General features: G+C 45.7%; 1 long non-coding RNA gene across 1 annotated transcript; it reads right to left on the bottom strand.

The window, feature by feature from the left end:
• Positions 1 to 283: 283 nt before the first annotated feature.
• Positions 284 to 17,899, bottom strand: LOC115647623. Its single transcript, XR_003999375.1, has 3 exons — positions 17,812 to 17,899; positions 14,141 to 14,145; positions 284 to 294 (listed from the first exon to the last, which is right to left on the bottom strand). It is a non-coding gene; the product is annotated as an uncharacterized LOC115647623 (long non-coding RNA).
• Between the last annotated feature and the right edge of the window lie 255 nt (positions 17,900 to 18,154).

Below are 18,154 nucleotides of genomic sequence, written 5' to 3'. Positions count from 1 at the left end.
CTGAACTCTAAAGAAGAGGATAGAGCATTTCCTGGAAGCTCCCAGAAGCTGGTACACTTGCACTGCGTTAGAAGAAACAACCTACAGCTCTGCCCACTGGTCAGTTCTGGCCATGGGTGCAGAGCCATGACCTCACTGTCATCCATCCCTCACCTACAAGGGCACTAGGAAAGAGTAGAGACTATATACCTCACTGTGATCCTGGCCAGCTTTTATGCAGGAAAACAAGGATGTACAGCAAGTTCCTTTTGCATTCCATTCCTTTACCTACCCATGCAGAAAGCTGGCTGGAATCTGGCCCTCATTGATTGTCCTGAGCTTGCAAGCATATATGCTATAAAAAATTTGGAAGAAGCTTAGGGGCAAGTTTAGGAGTTAAATTTCTTCCTGTTTCTGAATTTTCAACTAACTGATCCATTTTGTATGTAACCCAGAGTAATTATACATGTAGATTTTTTCTTTAGCAGCCCTGAGGATATAATGCAGGGACTGCCACATTGGTTCATTGAGTCTGGTATCCTGAGTCCACCACTGGCAAACAGTTGTTCTGTATTTGTCATACATTTACAGCTATTGGGCTGCATTAGTAATACGAATAACAATTTAACCAAAGACTCAATCATGTGTCTCCACCTCAGGTTGTTCTAGTTCACCAACACAACCTCTGTTTTAATCCTGATGTTTCCTAGATAGTTTTTTTAAAATTAAGTGTGAAGTGTACAGATAGAGAAACTATTTTGAAAGAAATATTAGTGAAAACTAATGAAACCAACACTATACAGTTTTCATGAGTTTGGGATGGCCCTCACCTGAATGATGAGTAGCAGTGAGTGAGCTCTCTTGGATCATACTTAACGAAACATTATTGTATTGCTCCTTCTGGTTAAATATTAAATCTGTGGTCTTGACTGGCATTTATTCTACTCACAAACAGTTGGCTAGATCCTTTACCAGTGTAAATGAGTATAGTTCTGATGCAGCTATATTGATTTACATTAGCTATGTGTCTGGCCCAATGATTTCATGACTTGAGTCTCTTGAACTGTTATCCGGTGCACCTTATTTGCCTAATACCAGGCCTCGCCAGAAGTCCCAACTCCCAGTGAAGTCAGGCAGGATTAAGCTCATATGACCTGACTCTAAAACATCAAGAGATTTGCCACTGAATTTGATAGGAGCACAATCAAGCTCTTAGACTGCACGATCCTCAGCATAGGGACAACATCTCTTTTTACCTCTTCTGGCTCTGTTGTGTGTACCACAATGCCTGCATACATAGTTTTCAAAATTGCCATGAAAATCTACAAGCCCAGACACAAAATCTTCTAACCAAATAGTTACCATAATGAAAAACATGGTAATAGTTTACTAACTTATCAAAAACAAATCTGCTGGGCATGTAGAACTTTTGTACTGTTGATCCAACTGACAAAACCATTAAGAGCAGTTAGCTTCAGCCTTCATTTGGTTGTGCCCACATTGCACGCATGATGAGCATGCAGGCATGCAAGTTGTCATTTGTACATGCAGATCCGACAGGTAAGTAGCCAGTGACATGACTTGCATACAAAAATACAGTTTTTTTGCTTGTTCAAAATGGGGGCAAGTCACACTTTTGTGGCCATGATTAGCAGCAAACAGAACTTGTGCAAAACTATAGACTTTTTTAGTGCTGGCTGGGAAGGTGGTCCTTGAGATCTGCCCATCTCTAGCATTGCCAGCCGTGTGACGGCACACAAATGTGAAAATAGTTTGCTTTATGATAATCAGATTTTCAAGCCTGAACAGCAGCAAACTCTCCCACTCTCCAGTTGAATATTATGAGATTTGCAGAGTACTGAGCTATCATGTAAGAGACTTTTACAGATTGTGTAGCTAGAATAAAACCTTTCTATGCCGTTCATTGAAACACTTTAACTGCATCTGCTTTTCCACTACCACCTCATCAGTAGCAATTTGGAAACTGTAACCACAAAATAACTATCAGGCCAAGTAGTGTAACCAACATATCCAAGTGATTTCAAAGCTCTGGCTTCTATAGATTCTAATAGCCTAATAAATGGATTTTCGGTACTGGGCTAAGTACAGTCATATGTAATTGCAGTTATTCTTGCATTAAGCTGTAGGGAAGTGGCAAACCCAATTAGATGAAATCCTACCATGTCTCCTTGGGATTTGTGGTAGACATTTAAGCAGAGAAGCATGTCACATTCACAGACCAATTTGCTTGTACCTGTCTACTTAGATTTATTGTGATTTGTCCTTGTTTTTGTGCGTGTTTATTTGCAGAAGCTAGCCAGCTCCAGATGCAACAGACATCAGTGTAGCTTGGAACATTATTTTTAATTAGCTGGGTTCATATTCTAGTAACATGCATGAATTGCTTCTGGGCTACTAATGGACTGTGGAAAATAAATATTGTTGCTATCAGATAGTTTAGTTTTGTGTTTGTGAAGCTACAAGGAAAGAAAAATATCCTCCCATGCTTTGCAAATTAAAATAGAAGACAACCACACAGTAGATAAGGTTGCAATTGAGTTTTTGTTATAAGTCTGATTCTGTCCCCTCTCTAAAACCCACAAATGAAGTGCCATCAGCTTTGGAAATGGAGGGTTTGGTCTGGGACCACGGTAGACTTTTCTATCCGATTTGAAATGAATTAGACAACAGCATCTTGCATTATTACATAGGGGGCCTAGATTCTCCACTGCTTTGCCCCTTAATGTAGTCATTTATACTTGTGCAAAGAGAGTGTGATGAGCTGGCATTCTGATTTACACCCACTTAGCACAGCTCTAATTTGTGATTTATTGAAAAATGTGTTCAAATTGTAAACTGTCACTTTAAATGCCATGGTGTTTTTCCTGGTCCTGCATGCAAGGCAGATGGCTTAATATGCCAGAGTGAGATGTGGGCCTAGTAGCAGCCAGTCTGCAAACAGCCTAGAGTAGTGGTGGGCAACCTGCAGCCTGTTAGGGTAATCCACTAGTGGGCCTTGAGGCAGTTTGTTTACATTGATGGTCCATAGGCACTGCTACCTGCTGCTCCCAATGGTCATGGTTCATCATTCCTGGCCAATGGGAGCTGTGGGAAGTGGTGCGGTTGCCCACCACTGGCCTAGAGTAAGGTGGGGAGAATTGTGCCTCTCTCTTTTACGGGGCAGCCTGATTTATGTTTCTCTGTTGTTGGGTCCTAGTGTGTTATCTTTCTGAATTCTAAGAAATAAAGTAGCGTTACATGGCAGCCTTCCAGCAAGAGTATTTGTTTTTTATCTAACTTCTCTGTCTATATGCTGTGAACATAATATTACTGACCATACGAGGAGCAAGGCAATGGAGAATCAAGCCCAAGGTTGTCAGTAGTTAACAAATCCTTTAACTTTTTTTCCATTTTGCAGCAATAACAATTGCACCTCCACCTACCCCAAAGAAATGAAAAGAAGGAAAACAATCAAAATTAATTTACTTGACATGAAGTACCTCCAAAGTCCATGGAAGTTGATGGGGATCTTTGCACTGACTTCAGTGGGCAATGGATTAGTTCCTTACTGCACAGAGCAAAAGATTACACACTTAAATTGCAATTTTAAAGTTAGATAAGGTCAACATTTCCAAAAGCCTGGTGTCACAGGCTGACTGGCCCCTTTAAGTGAAGATGGGGCCAGCCTTACCTGTGCCATAACAGATTAGCTGCATACCAATCAGAGGAGGCAGGACTGACGAGGGCAGATGATTCCCATGGATACCTGGGCCTCATGAAGGGACGAAGAAAGATCAGTCTGGAGTGTGAAACCACAGGAAATTGGCAGGCTTCTGCAGAAGGCTCTGAGCCAGGGTCTGCAGGAGGTTGATTACTCCATGGTAACCTGTCCTGGGACTATACTGGGATAGGGAAGGACACAAAACACAGATCCCAGCAGGAGGCTGAGAATGGTACTCCAGGAGAACCCTGGCGTGTATGTGTCTGTGTGCTCTATACCAGAGCAGAGGAAAGACTCTAAGGTAGCCCTTAAATAGGTTGGGAACAGGGCCCACAGAGAGTGAGGGGGCGTGAAGAAAAGCCCAGGAAGATCGGAAGAACTTTTTTGTTTGTTGGGACTTTTAGTTGGACTTTTCTTTGTAACTTGGCCAGAGGGCTAAGGCACACCTCCAGCACTGACCCATGTGTAGATAACTGAGGAGACCCACCTCGGGGAAGGAAACTGAAGCAGAGAATGCTGGCAGTTCCATGCTTGAGCAGAATGGGATGCTATGGGTTGACCACATCCTGTGACACCTGGTTACTGAAATGAGTAGTTTGGGCAGCTAAGAGGATATTTTGGGGTTGTTTGGCTGTGCATAACATTTTTTAAAAGGGGTTATAAGCAGCCCTCCTCCAGTCCCTCTACTCTACTCAGATTCTAATATGGGCTCCTGGTTAACTTCCACTGTCAGTTCAAAGCCTTGGTCCTGATCTTCCCAGTCATCCCTGTCTCAGGACTCAGCTACATCAGTGACCACATCCCCTTCCATGGCACACCAATACAGCTACTCTCATATGGGACAAGACAGCTGACAAAGCCCAGGAAAAAATTAATAGAATATGGAGATAGAGCAAGAGTGGGCAAACTTTTTGGCCCGAGGGCCACATCTGGGTATGGAAATTGTATGGCAGGCCATGAATGCTCACAAAATTGGGAGTTGGGGTGTGGGAGGACATGAGGACTCCGGATGTGGGTGCAGGCTTTGGGGTGGCACTGGGGATGAGGGGTTGGGGGTGCAGGAGGCTGCTCTGGGCTGGGACTGAGGCGTATGGAGGGTGGGAGGGGAATCAGGACTGAGGCAGAGGATTGGAGCATGGAAGGGGGTCAGGAGGGTGGGCTCGGGTGGTGCTTACCTCAAGCCACTCCCAGAAACAGCAGCATGTCCCCTCTCTAGCTCCTATGTGGAGGCACAGCCAGGTGACTCTGCACACTGCCCTGTCCACAGGTGCCACCCCTACAGCTCCCATTGGTTGTGGTTCCTGGCCAATGGGAGCTGCGGGGGCAACTCTTGGGGTGGGGGCAGTGTTCAGAGCCCTCTGGCTGCGCCTACACAAAGGAGCCGGAGGGGAGATGTGCCGCTCTTTCCGGGAGCCGTGCAGGGTGGGGCAAGACCTCAACCCTGCTCCCTGGCTGGAGTGCCTGAGTATGGCAAGCCCCAGACCCTGCTTCCCAGCGGGAGTTTGAGGGCTGCATTAAAATGTCTGGAGGGCTGGATGTGGCCCCCAGTCTGTAGTTTGCCCACCTCTGAGATAGAGCATTCTCAGTTGAGTGAGTTCACCAGTAGAGCTAACTTCCAGAGCCAGTTACACTGATGCAGACTCTGGCTGACTTCAGGACATGCTGCAAGACTCTCTCTTTGAGCCTTTCCAGTGTAATTGGCATTATGGTAAAAAAGAAAAAAATATTCCCTCAAGTGCAGTTTCCTTAACCATGGACAGGAAATGAGCAGAAAAGTCCCTGAAGTCCACTAGAGACCTCACCAGGAAGACTTAAATTACCTGGGAATTACTTAGACACTGCAGTGACGGGCACTACAGGAAACCCAAGATAGACAGACAAATAGACCATGTCAGTGCTTCATAGAGAACAGCACAGTACTGAATGGTGTGAATGTGCTAATGTGCAACTGCATTCTCAGCACAATAGAGACGAGGAATGGAATGGTAATAGTGCTTCCACCTGGTGCACAAATATGGAATAGCTGGGAGCTGATTTACACAGAACACATCCTCGGAGGAAGTATTTGTGTATGCTGTGTGTCTTTTTTTAATTTCATATTGCACAAGGCACAGCTGACAACTTTAATATCAGAAGAGTAGTTGTCACAGGCATGAAACAAATTTTAAGTGCATGCTCTACAATCTTTCCTTAGTCAAGGATAAAGGAAGCCTTAAGCCTGAAGAGGAAGTGTCAAATGGAAGCTTTCAAGAGGTCCTAATGCTTCATATTTGCTGATCCTAAATTTGCTGGGGCTGTTGTCCAGTTTTTGATCCAATTCATTAAACCTTTTTCTGAGAGCCCAGCTGTTTCCCATGGGCAGTCTCCAGCAAGGCATGGTGTCTCCAGGGGCAGAGAAGTGGGATGTAGATGCTTTGCTCTGCTTGGGCTATATCTAGGCTAAGGATGTGATTTCCCTGCTCACAACTTGCCTGAACCCCAAGGATATGTAATTGGCATGGCATGGCCTTTGCTGCTGCTACCTGTGCTACTGCTGCTACCTGGTTTGGACATATAAAATGTTATAAGACAATAAATACTCAAAAATCAGGCTTTAGTTTCTCAAAATGGCCACCCAAATTTAATTGATGCTTTTGACAGTTTTGGTCTTAATCTCTGTATCTCAGATTAAAGGGTATCATGAAACCACCTCACTTCACATGGGCATTGTTAATTTAATGGTTGTAAAGAACCAATATGTTAAGATGAGAGAACTGTATAAAAGCTTAGGGGGAAATTAATAATTCTGTGTTTAGTGCAGCATTTGGATGGTGAGTGGTAAATAAGTCATGACCCCACACATTGAACAACCATATAAAACAGTGAATAGCTGCTCATTCAGTGAGCACCATCCATCCATCACTCAATGAGCACTGAATGAGGCATTGAAAAATAGTTGTGATCATGTAATTACAGACTGTATCATAATGCATATTCACAAGGGAGTCTGAATTAAGGTTGCAGAGACAATGCTTGACTTTGCAATGTTCTTTTAACATAGTTTTTTGGATGTAGTTATACGTGCAATACATGCAAGTAAAAATGGCATTTTTTTTAAATGATAAAAATAATCAAAGCAATAAATATATCATAGTAGTACAGTTTCTGGGGAATGAGTAGGCACTAAACTTGTGGTTATGTCTAAAATAGAGCACTAAATTCAGGTCTCAGTTATATTAGTGTAAATTCAGAATATAGCCTCTCTACTCAAGTCAGTTTGTACTTGGATATAATTGAGAGCAAAATGTGGTCTAAAACTAGAGCTGTGAGGAGAATAGAAATTCAGTTTCATGGAGGATTTTAAGATTTCAAAATTTGTTTTCATTCCAATTTGTACGAAAACCCCAATATTTCAAAATTCTCCATGAAAGAAAATTCATAAAAATAATTCATCCTGATTGAAATATTTCATTTCAATTCAAACTTTTAAATTTTACAATACAATATACACTGCTTCCTCGATATTACGCCACCCGATATAACATGAATTTGGATATAACGCAATAAAGCAGTGCACTGGGGGTGGGGGGGGTGGGGGCTCTGCACTCCAGTGGATCAAAGCAAGTTCAATATAACACAGTTTCACCTATAACGCAGTAAGATTTTTTGGCTCCCAAGGACAGCGTTATACCGAGGTAGAGGTGTAATACAAAATAAAAATAGTCAAAACAATATAATTTAGAAAGGAAGAAGTGAAACATTTCACTCTATAAAATGTCAGCACAACTTACTCCCCTTTTTTCTCCAAATGATATGTTAGTGAAATTGACAGGATTTTGCAAACTGCATTCTCTGATGGAAAATGATTCTATCTAACGATACGTCGACACTTGGATCTAGGGGAGTGATTCTCAGTTCACCTAGACATACTCACAGTAGCTCTCATAGAACTAGTGCACTAACCATGTGGGTTCGTACTTGGCATGGCTAGTTTATACTGCTGTTCACCGCTGACTATGTTACCCCGGCCATGCTACTATTTTTAGCATGCTAGCTTAATGATCGCTGGGTAGGGTGACCAGATGTCCCAATTTTATAGGGACAGTCCCTATTTTGGGTTTTTTTTCTTGTATAGATGCCTATTACCCCCCCACCCCCATCCCGATTTTTTACACTTGCTATCTGGTCACCCTATAGCTGGGGCAGGTATGTCTACACAAACTGGGAACCATACCCCTACCTCCAAAAATAGACATAACCTAAGTGTTTCCAACCAGCTGTACCCAAAACATCTCAATTGTCTTTTCATTCTTTTACTGTCAGACTTATCTGCAGTGCTCAATGGGCACAGTATTGTTAATGTAGCCTAATCTTACATCATTATGAGTCAGAAGCCTTTGTGTGGACTCATGGCCTCTGTGGAAGAGAAGCTGAGATCATTCATCCTTGACAGAAGTACAATAAAAGACGTTTTCTTGTTAAAAAGTCAGAATTTATTACAGAGACAATGTTTGCCTTTCAGTTTTCAAGCTGTAAAACCCCATGTTTGTATTGCTTCTCCAATAACACCAGTTTTTTTTTCTGATTCCAATATACAGAGCAATCAGGGTAATTACAGTAGAGAAATGGTTTGGTTGAAGGCATGGACCTGGAATAGTAATCCTGGATTGTGTCTGGGGCAAAGCAGCTTTTTAAATGGAAAGAGATTAACTGTGATATTTCATAGCGCCGTCTTTTTAACATCAGCTACTATGTGCAAACAATTTTTAATTTTTTTAACGGTTATATGAAGCCTTATATTCATTTCAATAATCTTTTTAAAAATAGATTCCTATAAAAAGAGCCATGTGGATTTAAACATCCTCTTTCAGTGTTCGCAATCCCAACTTCTCAGCATTATGCTAGTGCATGAGAGTAAGACACTGAATCCAGCTAGAATCAAAAATAAAAATGATTCCTTTATTTAAATGAGAGTGAATCAAATGGGGGAAAATAAAGTGTTTAAATGGGAGAAAGTGCATTAGGTTAAAAAAACTTTCTGTTTGAATAATCTTGATTTTTACTAGTTGAAATTTTTATATCTTGAACCTGACAGTCTCCTGTTGATATGATTAAAATAGGTTCCACTCCATTTACAAGGTAGCAGTGAAGTTTTATTAAAAGAATAACAGTTTGCAACCTGAAACAATGTATTACACCTTTTAAATCCATGGACCTCATCCTGCAAACTCTAATGCCTGTGGGTTCTCTCGCTGCAGCTAATGGGACTACCTACATAAGGACTGCTCACTGTCAGGGAGGATGAAATGCTGAAATTGCTAGCTTGTCCATTGTTTCACCAATATTTTAGGGAAAAAAATAAAGGCAGCCGTTTATGTGGCAGCAAATTGCTGTGGAGCAGATTTTGGCTGAACCTTTATATTGGTGTGAAAAGGGAGGGTGCAAGGAGTCTCCTCCTCTTGTGCAGCCCACTTTAGAGTCAGCCACAACTGCAGTCCCTGCGCTAGAAAGAGTGCAAGTACTGATCCTGATGCGTGGGGCAACTGTGCCTCAACGTGAGTGGTAATGAGGTGAGGCCAGGTGGCACATTCCCTCCCTGAGGCAGAATCCCCAGTGGGGCTCCCTGAGGGTGGTGCAGCTCCTCACTGCTCCTAGTGCAGGTCTGTGCCTATGTGGCCAGATCAAGCCCTCTGTATTTCCTTGCCCTGAAAGCACTGTGCTAACTGAGTTTCCTGCAAAGTGAAACATTTTTCAATATTTATAAAGCCTCCATTAAAACCAACAGTGTAAATAGAAAATGGTCCCTAGACAGTGATGACTAATAGCCTGGTATCTGTCTTAGAGGAAAGGCCTCAATGCCCCTTAAACTGTATGATACTTATGATTTATGAGGCTTTCAGTCATGAAATAAAACTCAATTTATTGCAGTGACTGTAACTCACAATGATGGGTCCTGAGCAGAATGGAACTGATTTACTGGGATTGCTCCTTTTCTCAGGCCATTGTAAAACTAGTGCTAGGCACTAAATCCTGTCATTGGCAAAAGGAATTTAGCAGCACTAAAGCACTGGTACAGGGAGTATGAACAATTAGTGCAGTCCTATCACAGAGCTGCATGATGCTTGCTAATGGATTTATTCCACTGGGTAATAGACAGAGCAAAACCTGGACACTGTTTGGGAACAGCGCAGCGCCCCTGTCACAGAATAAGTGCATGAATATGCTGTGAAATCAGTCTCACTCTCACATAATTGCAGGTACAAAATGGCATCTATATTGATATATATCCCCAAATTGTTGTTCAAAAAATGGAGGCCTGGTTAAGGCTGGGTTGAAAACCAAATTGAAAGGTATTTGATACATTTCATCTTATTTAGTATTTGTAAACATCTAATAATGGGACATCGAAATATTATGGGAGTGCAGTGATCTGTAGTTTGCCATCTTAACAACAGAGTCGTGATTCTTCGTGTGTAAATAAATTCTACCTAATTGGATTTTATTGACGTCATAATTGAATCGTTATTGTTTTAAAATTATAGTTGTACTCAGTCACCCCACTCAGGACTGTGAGAGGTTCTGGGAAGACATGTTCCCTTCTTCAGTGAGTATAAGAAACAATGGGTGGGTAGGAAGGCTGAGGGTAGTAGTAATAAAATATGCATTTACTTATGCTAGCTACATGCATAGCTCAATGATTCATAGAATCATAGACTCAGGGTTGGAAGGGACCTCAGGAGGTCATCTAGTCCAATCCCCTGCTCAAAGCAGGACCAATCCCCAACTAAATCAGAATCATTTAAACAGATTCTGAATCATTTAAACTTTAAAAAATACATATGAGTTATTTCATCAAATTGTATTGTAAAATGTATGGTAAAATCTACATCCTGTTTCTCCCTCCTGCTGCACTTCAGCATGTCTAACTGTTGAACATTTACAGTGGGGGTGGCACAACAGACCAAAACCTTATGTAGACATTCCTGCCTTTAAATATGTATTTTCAAAAAAAAATGTAGCTTTGGAAAATAACTTATTTGAAAATGATATTTCCACCCACACACCACCACCATAGTCTTGAATTTTCCAGTCCAGTTTTGCTGAAGCATTTGGGGCCATGATCTCAGAAAAAGTCTGGAGCTCTGCTGAGCTGTGAGCACAGCTACCAATATTGCATACAGAAAAGGGATAATTTTTGTATAAATGGTCAGTTAAATTTTTCAATAGTCGTTTGTCTAAGAAAATATTTGATTTGTTTGAGCTCTCTCTGAAATTGCAGAGACAAATACAGACATGCTATTGCCCATATGTTTATATACCTGGATTTGTAGCTTACCTCCAAGATCAGAACCCCAGCTTTTGATGTTTACAAAGGGCTAGATTGTAATTTTTACTGTAATGCCTCCAAAACACTGGACAATTGTTGGCCACTTGATGTACTGTGGCTGCTGCTTATTACACTTACAAACATTTCCCTGTCACCTTGTGCTCCCCCATCTGTTTATTTCAGCTGTTGCCTCTCAGCATACAATTAGTATTTAGTTCTTTTGGTCAGAGATGGTCTTTCGTTATGTATGCATAAAATGCTTGGCACGGTGGGGCCCTGACCCCTAATTGAGGCCTGTAGGCACTATATTTTGTTCTGTACAAATCTTTCTTCTTCACAGTAGTATCTGAGCTGCAGCCAATAGTGACATCTGTCATGTGTGGTTCATTCTCTTTCTCAGCATCTCCACGGTACTACTATACTAGTAATAATAAGATGCTGAGTAAAGGGCAGTGTGTAGCTATAGTGTCTCAGGAGCAGACCAGAGAACAAACTGTAAGTGACAATTTCTCTCCTGCTCCTCTCCTTGCCATGGGGAGGGAGTAAGTTACTTCACTTCTTTTTGTGGAGCAGCTTGACTCCCTGTGAGGGGCACCTGGCCATGTGTTCAAAGAAGCCAGTAGGTGGGGGTGGACCCACAACTTCACCACTCCCTGCCCCTCTTTGCCCTCACTCATCAGTTCTCAGGTGGGAGTATTAGGTGAGTAACCCCCTACTGTCTTCTGCCCTCATGCTTGGAATCACACTGTTAGTAGTACTGAGCAGCGGAGAGGGATGGGCTGTACTCCCCTACGCAGCTCAGAGAGGGCTGTAACAGTCTAGGCCTTTGTAATTAGGGAAGGGAAAAAACGGTTACTCACCTTTCTGTAACTGTTGTTCTTTGAGTGATTGCTCATATCTATTCCAGTTAGGTGTGTGCGCGCGCCGCATGCACAGAAGTCGGAAACGTTTTCCCTAGCAGCTACCCGTCGGGCTGGCTGGGGAGTCCCCTGGAGTGGCACCAATATGGCATTCTATATAAGACCCTGACGTCCCTATTCCCTATCAGTTCCTTCTTGCCGGCTACTCCGACAGAAGGGAAGGTGAGAGGGGAAATGGAATAGATATGAGCAACACATCTCGAAGAACAACAGTTACAGAAAGGTAAGTAACTGGTTTTTTTTCTTCTAGTGATTGCTCATATCAATTCCAGTTAGGTGACTCCCAAGCCTTACCTTGGAGGTGGGGTTGGAGTCAAGGAACTGCAGATTGAAGAATCGCTCTGCCAAAGGCCATATCATCCTGAGAGTGCTGAATGATGGCATAGTGGGATGTGAAGGTGTGCACCAAGGCCCACATGGCAGCCCTGCAGATTTCCTGGAGGGGAATGTGTGCCAGAAAGGCAGCTGATGATGCCTGAGCTCTTGTGGAGTGAGCTATGACAGCAGGCAGAGGGATATTTGTCAAGCTGTAGTAAGTACGAATACACCCAGTGATCCACGAAGATATTTGCTGAGAGGAAATGGGAGTGCCTTTCATCCACTCTGCGATGGTGACAAATAACTAGGTTGTTTTACTGAGGGGCGTTGTTCGGTCTCTATAGAAGGCGAGTGTCCTTCTAACGTCCAGAGAATGGAGATGCTGTTCCCAAAGGTCAGCATGCAGTTTTGGGTAAAAAACCAGCAGGAAGTTATCCTGGCTCACATGGAAATGGGACACCATTTTTGGCAGAAAGGCCCGGTGGGGTCTTAGTTGAACTTTATGTTTATGAAAAAGTATAGGGCAGTTCACATGTGAGAACCCATAGTTCAGACACCCGACATGCGGAAGTGATGGCCATTAGGAAGGTGACCTTCCAGGAGAGATAGAGAAGTGAGCAGGAGGCCAACGGCTCGAAAGGAGGGCCCATAAGGCAAGAGAGGACCAAGTTAAGGTCCCATGCAGGCACTGGTGGCTTCGTTGGAGACCTTTGAGGAAACGCCGCATGACTGGGTGTGCGAATACCAACTGCCCGGCCGTGCATGGGTGAAATGTAGAGATGGCCATGAAGTGGACCTTAAGGGATCCAAAGGCTAGGTGCTGATCCTTTAAGAACATCAGGTAGTCCAAGATGCACGGGATCGAAGCCTGGGGCAGTGACACCTGCTGCTGAGCGCATCAGCCGGAAAACCTCTTCCACTTAGTCTAGTAGGTAAGCCTAGTCGATGGCTTGCGACTTTGAGGAGCACCTGCCTCACCAAGTGCGAACAGGTATGTTTAGCCTGGTTCAGCCATGGATCCTCCAGGCCGTGAGGTGGAGCAACATAAGGTCCAGGTGCAGAAGGCGACAGTGATTCTGAGAGATGAGGTTGAGGCTGAGAGAGAGATGTAGGGGAGCCTGAATTGACAGGTCCAGCAGGATTGAGTACCAACACTGGTGCGGCCAGGCAGGGGCTACCAGTATGACATCTGCCTTGTCCTGGCAGACCTTGAGGAGCACCTTGTGGACCAGTGGAAATGGTGGAAAGGCATAAAGCAACTGACCCGAGCACTTGATTTGGAAGGTGTCCGCTATCGAGCCTGGGCTGTGACCCTGGAAGGAACAGAAGGTTGGGCACTTGCTGTTGGCCCACAAAGTGAACAAGTCTACTCGGGGAAACCCCCAGATGTGGAAGACAGAGTGAATGATATCCGGCCATATTGACCATTAGTGTATGAGAAAACGCCTGCCCAAGCTCTCCACCAGTACGTACTGGACACCTGGTAGGTATGAGGCTTAAAGGGTGATAGAGTGGGCTAAGCAGAAGTCCCACAGAAGGAGGGCTTCTTAGAAGAGTAGATGACCGGGTTCCACCTTGCTTGTTCAGGTAGAACATGGCTGTGGTGTTGTCTGTTAGGACTGCTACACAATGGCCCTGTAAGTGGGGAAGGAAGGCTTGGGACACAAGGCGAATTGCCCTGAGCTCTTTGATATTGATATGCAATGAAAGCTTGCTTTCGTGCCATAAGCTCTGCGTTACCAGGCTCCCGAAGTGGGCCCCGCATCCCAGGGCAGAATTGTCTGTAATCAGGGTCAAGGTGGGTTGATGGGGATGGAATGGGACTCTGTCACCCACCATCCGAAGATCCAGTCACCAGTGCAGGGAGTCAAGTGTGCTCTTTGGGACCGTGAGGACCATTTCTAGGCTGTTGCGTCCCAGCTGATAGGCTGATGCCAACTACATCTGCAGAGGCCTGAGTCTTAGCCTGGCGTGTTCCACCATGTGACCCAGCAACCTGAGACACTGTCTTGCTGTGGTGATGGGAAACTTGCAGAGGCTGGTAATCACGCTTGCTATAGCCAGGTGTCGTGCTTCTGGAAGGAAAGCCCTCGCTTGATTTGCATCCAGAACTGCCCTGATGAACTCTATTATTTGAGTAGGAGAGAGGACACACTTGTTGATGTTCAGCATGATGCCCAAGCGACTGAACATGTCTGTGGCCAGTTGTACTTGAGACTGGACTTGTTGGTGAAACCGGTCCCGTATGAGCCAGTCATCGAGGTACAGGAAGACATGCACATGGTGTTGATGAAGGAAAGCTGCCACGATTGCCGTGCACTTGGTAAAGATGCGAGCTGTTCACAAGCCAAATGAGAGGGCTGTGAACTGATAGTGCATCTTGCTCACTATGAAATGGAGGAAATTTTGTGAGATGGAGTAATTGAAATATGAAAGTACGCGTCTTTCATATCTGGGGTGGCATACGAGTCTCCCAGGTCCAGAGAGGGAATGATAGTGGCTAAGGAGACCATACGGAACTTTAGGTTGATGATGTACTTGTTGAGCTCCCTGAGGTCCAGAATGGGTCTTAGGCCTCCCTTTGCCTTGGGGACCAGGAAATAGAGGGAGTAGAAACCCTTGCCCCTGAGCTCCTGAGGCACTTCCTCCACTGCCCCTAGGGCAAGGAGGGATTATACCTCTTGGACGAGGAGTTGCTAGTGAGAAGGGTCCCTGAAGAGGGATGGGGAAGGAGGGTGGGAAGGCGAGATGGGGCAGAAATGGATAGAATATTCCATCTGCACCATGTGGAGGACCCAGTGGTCCAATATAATATGGGACCAGGCATGGTGGAAACGGGATAGATTGTTCAGAAAGGGATAATTGTCCAGGGTGAGAGCTGGTAGTCCATCTTTGAATGCACCTTCAAAAAGGGCACTTGGGGCCTGGGGATGGCTTGGATTGCCCTTGACCCTGTCCAGAGGGAGGACCAGATGGTCTACATTGAGAGTATCTGCATCGTCGATGAGAAAAATCCTGCCTGGGTCTAGGTGGGAAGGGGCATTGTTCGGGGTTTCAATGGCTTTCTTTGATTAGCTAGGGTATGCATACCCAAGGATTTAATGGTGTTTCTTGTGTCCTTTAAGGTATCTACATGGGAATCAGTTTGCTCCACAAACAGTCCCTGACCATCAAAGGGGAGATCTTGGATGGTGTGCTGAACCTCCGGCGGGAGTCCCGAAGACTGGAGCCAGGCAGTTCCGCTGTATGGCGATGCCTGATGCCAGAGTGCGTGCAGCTGCGTCCACAGCATCAAGGGAACCCTGACGGGAGGTCCGAGCAACTAATTTACTTTCCTCAGCAATGGCCCCCAGATCTGTACGAGTCTCTTCTGGGAGAAGATCTTGGAATTTGAAGGCTGCAGACCAAGAGTTAAAATTGTATGTACTGAGGATTGCCAGCTGGTTAGCAACCCCTAGCAAGAGACCCCCCCAGTAGAATAAACCTTTCTCCCGAAAAGGTCCAGCCATTTAGCGTCCTTTGACTTGGGAGCAGGTCCTTGTTGGCCTTGCCTTTCTTTGGCGTTCACTGCGTCCACCACAAGGGAGCATAGAGCTGGGTGGGTGAAAAGACATTCATAGTCTCTGGGGACAAAGTATTTTCTTTCCATCCCTTTGGCTGTGGGAGTGATGGAGGCTGGGGTTTACCAGACAGTCTTGGCATTAGTTTGAATGGTCTTATTCATGAGAAGGGCCACCCTGGAAGGCCCTTCCAAGCCTAAACTGTCCACCATAAGATCCTCGTCCTCCACAACCTCCTCAACTTGGAGGTTCATATTAAGGGCCACACACCTAAGTAATTCTTGTAGGACCCTAAAGTCCATCTGAGGTGGGCCAGATGTGGACTTGCCAGTCACAGCCTCATCAGGGGAGGACGAAGATGACTCCACCGGAAGAGCCGTGGTGGAGATAGTATCTTGGTCAGCCATGGGCAGCTCTTCCTGGGCACCTGGGGTAACCCCTACTATGAGTGCTGATTCAGTGGGTTGTTCTGGATCCGGAGGGGGATGGCTGAGGGTCTCCTCGGAAGATCGGGTGTCTGAGCATGACAACGGTCGAGCAACCGGGGGGGGCATCCTGGGCCTGGTGATATTCCCAGGGAGACCAAAATTGCCACTGAGGCTGCCAGTCGGTTACTGGGGGGTCTTGACTGAGGCTTCCCGGGCCCAACTGGGGAATGTCCGAAACCCCTGAAGCTCTCCTTGACCTGCTGGAAGGGGATTGAGATCACGACGGCCAAGGAGGAACAGTGCGAGAATGGAGCAAAGGGGACACCGAGTCCTTTGGCAGCCATGGGTCATGCAGAGATCGGCGTTGTGAGGCTGATCGCGACTATGACTGGTGCCGTGGTGGAGAACGGTGCAGCAAAGAGGGGTGGTGCCATGCTGTAGAGTGGTGCCGTGAAGAAGGGCAGTGCCGCGAAGAGGAGTGGTGCCACGATGGAGAACGATGCTGCTCTGGTGACCAGTGCCATGATGATGAGCGGTGCCATGAAGCAGATTGGTGTCAGGCCATGGGCTGGTGCCATGGTGACAGTCGACGTGGGGATTGGTGTTCTGTATGGCATTGGTTCAAACAGTGCCGCGAGGTTGCTGAGTGTGACCTGGACCTCAAGCAGGACCATGTTCCAGCAGTCGACAGCGACCTCGAGCAGGAACGGCTCTGAGGATCGGGACTGCGGGACCAGTGTCGCAAGTCTAACCAGTGCCGTGAGTCAGACAAGTATGTGGGGCAGTGCTGGGACTCCGAGTGGCATGGAGGTGCTGGTCTGTGGGCTGATAGTCCGAACATCACCCGTTTGCCCTTGGATGGTACCGGCATTTGGGCCGGGGCCAGTGCTGGGGTTGGAGGTACCATTTCAATAAGCCCTCTGGCAGCCACAAAGGTATCTGGGATGGAAGGCAATGTAATCTCTTCCACAGACGGTCCCCTGTGCTGGGCTGGCTTGCTGCTCGGTTGGGGCCAGAACAGCTGCTTCGGCCCTAATGAGAGGTCCTGCCAAAGCTTGCTTCTTTCCAATAACCGGGGAATGGGAACGGTGCCAAGGTGGGCATTTTTGGGGTCCGGGAGATCATCGGTCTCGAGGTGGGCACAGGATCTTCTGTGGCACCGTAATTGGTACTGCCAGGGAAGCACTGCACACCGAGGTGGTCGGGCCCGAGTCTTGAGAGGGCCGCAATGCAGACTCTATGAGGAGTTGCTTGAGTCAAATTTCCCTCTCTTTTCTTGTCTGGGGCTTCAACGCCTTACAGATTTTACATTTGTTAGCCTGATGGCTCTCCCCTAGACACCTAAGGCAGGAGTTGTGGGGCTCGCCCGTAGGCATGGGCTTGTTGCAAGATGTGCAAGGCTTGAAGCCCTGGGACGGCATGTCCCAGAGCCCCTCAGGGCAGTTGTTGAGTGCGAAACTGCCCTCAACTACTAAACTATACTTAAACACTACAGCATTACAGAGGGGGGAGGAATAGCTTAGTGGTTTGAGCATTGGCCTGCTAAACCGAGGGTTGTGAGTCCCACCCTTGAGGGGACTGTTGGGGATTGGTTCTACTTTGAGTAGAGGTTGGGCTAGATGACCTCCTAAGGTCCCTTCCAACCCTAATAATCTATGATTCTATGAAACAATTAACTACAATCATGACAATTAAGATAGGCTAGGGATTAGTGGAGCACTTGAGAAACGAAAAGACTACTGTTCCAACTGTCAGAGGCAGTAAGAAGGAACTGCATGGAGGTTGGGCCAGCAGGGTCTTATATAGCATGGGGAATTAGCACCACTCCAGGGGGCTCCCCTGACGCACCCCTGCTAGGGTAAAAAGTTTCCAACTTCCATGCACAACAGCACATCCACCTAACTGGAATTGATATGAGCAAT

This window comes from Gopherus evgoodei, chromosome 3, assembly GCF_007399415.2.
Source record: "Gopherus evgoodei ecotype Sinaloan lineage chromosome 3, rGopEvg1_v1.p, whole genome shotgun sequence".
Taxonomy (NCBI): domain Eukaryota; kingdom Metazoa; phylum Chordata; order Testudines; family Testudinidae; genus Gopherus; species Gopherus evgoodei.
This window is presented reverse-complemented; position numbering and strand designations above follow the sequence as displayed.